The sequence below is a fragment of the Monodelphis domestica genome, chromosome 1 (genome assembly GCF_027887165.1).
Source record: "Monodelphis domestica isolate mMonDom1 chromosome 1, mMonDom1.pri, whole genome shotgun sequence".
In the NCBI taxonomy this organism is placed as follows: domain Eukaryota; kingdom Metazoa; phylum Chordata; class Mammalia; order Didelphimorphia; family Didelphidae; genus Monodelphis; species Monodelphis domestica.
Window position 1 is genome coordinate 677,117,353 of NC_077227.1, and position 4,274 is coordinate 677,121,626.

Sequence of the window (4,274 nt, forward strand, 5' to 3'; positions counted from 1 at the left end):
TCTTTCTCCTCTCCTCCCCTTTTAGCATCAGTTGCTAATGCATTCCTCTCTAAGACTACCTTCTGGCTCCTCTGTATATAGCGTGCATGGTCAGACTTCCTTACATATTGTCTCCACCATTAATTTGAATGAAAGCTCCTTGTGGGCAGCATCTGGCTCTCTTGATTTGGATCCTCGGTGCTTGGCATCTTCCATGGCACAGAGCAGACACTCAATAAATGTTTAATGACTGACAGACGGGGGCTGGTTTGCCTTGCTTTGTATTCCAGAACTTAGCGCGGTGCCCAGAATATAGACAGACAGAGCTTCCTGAATGCTTCCTGACCACAGAGAACACAGAATGAGGAATTTAGAAAACACCACAAATCTGACAATACAAGGATGATCAAGAGTCGTAGTAATAAAAGATTTATTTTGTGAGTATGAATACCTATACAGGTATGTATATACTTGGGTGTATGTATAATTATATGCCTGTATAATAGTGCAAATCTATGTACATTTGTAGATAAATATCCAAATATCCATATATTGTGTTCATGTCATCTTTCTTTGAAAATGATCTTTGGACTGAAAAGGAGAAAACGGAAATGACTGACCAGAAAGCTGAGACTCCAGGTTTACTGGGGAGAAAATAATGTAGAACTTTGCTGCCCTTGAAGAGTCCATATTATCAAGGTCTAGACACACAATTGAAAAACTGGTGAATGCTATTGACCTTTATAGTCAGAATTCTTTGAAAAGTCGTGGAGATTGAGAGCCAGATTTCAAGAGGAGAGGTCCAGAGTTCAAATCCATTTCCTAGCTGTGTGGCCCTGGGCAAGTCACTTAACCCCAATTATCTAGCCCTTACTGCTCTTCTGCCTTGGAACCAACACACAGTACTGATTCTAAGGTAAGGTTTAAAAAAAAAAGTCATGGAGAATGGAAGAGAGATTGTGGGACAAAAAAAGGGAAACAGAATACTGATTTTCAAAAGAAAGAAGACAATGAGATCTGCCAACTCCAGGTTTGACTGATTCCTGGCAAAATTCTAAAGTGTATTATTAGGAAGATGGTTAATGAACACCACAGAGAGACGGTAGAGCTTCATCAAGAATATGTCAGATCATGCTCACCTCATTTCCTTTTTTGACAAGGCTACTCGTCTATCAGGTCAGGGAAGTGCTGTAGATATAGTTTAATTAGCAAAGTATTTGTCAAAGGCTCTCAAGCATCTACTGTAGAAAAATTGGAGAGATATGGGTGAGAAGATATAAGTCAGAGATTCAGAAGTAATTGACTGGCTGGAGCCAAATAGTGGTCTGAAAAAGATTAGGGAGTTTGAGTGGACCCCAAGCTTCATTTGAATCACGAGTATAATAGGGTGAGTACTAAATCTAATGCAATATTGGACTGCAGTAAGAAAGATATGATGGGGTCAGCAGAGGGCAGCTAGGTGGCTCAAGTGGATAGAGAGCCAGGCTGGAAGATGAGAGATCCTGAGTTCAAATATTACATCAGATAGTCCTAGGTGTGTGATCCTGGGCAATCACTTAACCCCAATTTCCCAGTCCCTTCCACTTCTTTGGCCTTGGAACTAATACTTAGCATTGATTATAAGACAGAAGGTAAGGGTTACAAAAAAGAAAGAATAACTACTTGGTGAGCATTTTGTAGAGGACATTCTAAATTAAGGATTCTCTGAACTCCAGGGCTTCTGAGATCCTTTAGAATCTTGATATTTCAAATTTTGATAATGATGGCTCAATATTCTGGTCCTCATCTAGAATAACTAATTATGGTATTCTAGGAAATAAAATGGTACAATATGAAATCGGTTCCCATTACAGATGTCCCCTGTATGACTTATTTTTTCCACTTCAAATGCTTTTGATTAAAAATATTATTTTATTTAACATCCTACAAATTAAAAAAGAAAAGCTATTAAGTGAGCATGATTGCAGTGAAAATTATTGAAAGTAGCTGTAATAGAGTTGTTTTTATAATTTCATTTGTTCTAAATGAAAAATGACATTCACTAAACATTTGATCTGATGAGAAACAGAAGACAAATGATGAACCGGTAAGAGGATTTAGTCTGATGAGACAATTTTCATGGTCCTGATTACAAATTATGGTCTGAGTAAAAAATAACCTGGATCACCACAGGGCTTTTCTTTTCCAAATACAGTCAAATATTTGTAGGATCTTCGGTGAAGGGGTGAAAGGAATTCACTGAGATCTTCATAAGGGGCTCTTTCAAAGGCTTGGCTTGGTTCATTTTAGGCAATCTTACTCTGATTTCCCCAACTAGAAGTCAGTTCTCACTCCTTTATTTCTTACTCTTTTGTATTCTAGTGTCTTCTTCAGTCCTTACCAGATTCTAATTTACATTATAGTCATTTATAACCATATCAAATTACTCCAATTAGACTATATGATCCAGAAAGGCAGGAATGGTATCAACAGTGTTTTGTGCAGAGTGGGTATTTAATAACTGTTTGGTGGGGGAATAAGTGAATGAAAAAGCATTAGATTTGAAATCAGAGAGCCTGGGTTTGGGTTCTCTTACTGTTGTTTAATAAATTGGTAACTGGGTGAGTCTTTTCCTCTTCTGTAAAATGAGGGAGTTGTATTAGATGATTTCTAAGATCTTTGCTAAGTGTAATGAATATTTAAACCTTTGATTTCCAGTAAATTGACATAATTTATCTGATGTATAATAAGGCTAATAAAATGTTACTGAATTACTGAAGTAGTCCATTAATACTTTAAACAATTTTAATGAAATCAGTGTTGATTTCTGAATGACACTTCATTTAGGATTATAACTTGTATATAGCAAAACATCAGTATATTTAACACATAGAGAATCCTGGCCCCAATTTTTCCATTACTGTAACTGATCAGAACAACAACAATGCAAAAACAAACAAACAAATAAACAAACAAAAAACCCCAGATGAAGAAATGACTTTTACATACTCATAAAGTCATTTTCACATTTCCTTCCAGGTTTCAACCTATACTGAGTAGATAGGGAAAAGACTATTTTTGAGACTACATCTAAAAGGAAGAATAAAAGAAATGGAACAGAAAGAAGAGGAGCAAGAGAAAGAATATGAGCAGGAGAAAGAGTAAATATGGGAGAGGAACGAATATAGGAGGAAATGTAAAAAAAGAAGGAGGAGGAGGAAGAGGAGGGGAACAAGCAAAGCCCTTTTACAGAAATTGGGCTTGTATTTTGCAAATCTCCATTTTGGTAACCCAAAGAGGGAATATAAGCTTAAAGGCCTGAATTTAACAAACCTAATTATCAAGGCTTAATTAGTACCAAGGGTAAAGCTTCATGGAACACCTGCAGACTTAATTTATGTCCTGACAGAGAGGAACAAGTGTTAATGGGCTGTATTTATGTTAATACCTGAACCTTGGAGAGCCAGTGGAATAAAACAGACTATACACTAGTTTTCTGAGGTAGAGAACAAATATAAGAGATTTTCATCTTAAAACCCATTTGCACATAACTCATCAGGGGAAATGCAGATAGGTTTAAACCTTTAAAACCAAGACACAGAATAACAAAGGACCACCTTCATCTTCAGAGCTCTAATAGCTCAAAAGACCAAGTCTAAAGTCAGTGGCCCTCCATCTGTCGTCCTCATAGAGGCTATGAAATAAATGCCTTAGTTTGCCAGCGCATTGTGTAGAATTTATTCATTCCAACACAAAAGAGTAACAGATACCTCCTTTAATAAGAAGAAAACTCAGTGGTAGAAATATTTCAGATATACTTTAAGGTTAATTCCTTAAATAAATGAAATAAATTAAATAATATGCTGTAGTAAATTAACGTACACAATGGCTTGGAACATACAAACCTAACTATTGGTTCTTTCTGACACCTAATTTCAGAGTGGGATTCAGAGATGAGAGCACATGCACTCCTCTTTAATCAAGAACTGGCTTTATTTGCAAGGATAAGAGTAGATACAAAATTATTTTCATTTTCTGGTTTCCAAAGATGCCAGCTGAATTATTGAGGAATTATTGTCATGGTTTTCTTAAAAAAAATATTTCCATATTATACTTCATTTTATACATTGGTAGTAGAGTACATTTAAATAATATTTTAACTGAAATAATTTTATTCATAAGAATGGTCAAGGAACCACTGAGTAATTAAATAATTTGGGAAAAAAACATGCTAAAGCAGAAAGTTTTTTCCATTTCAAAGAACATATTTAATTTTTTTTCTCAAAATTAATATGTACTTAATTTAAAGGGTTCAC

General features: G+C 35.5%; 1 protein-coding gene across 1 annotated transcript in view; it reads right to left on the minus strand.

The window, feature by feature from the left end:
* WWOX (WW domain containing oxidoreductase) overlaps nt 1–4,274 on the minus strand; it is a 1,214,741-nt gene that overhangs the window by 346,331 nt on the left and 864,136 nt on the right. The window lies entirely within an intron of this gene.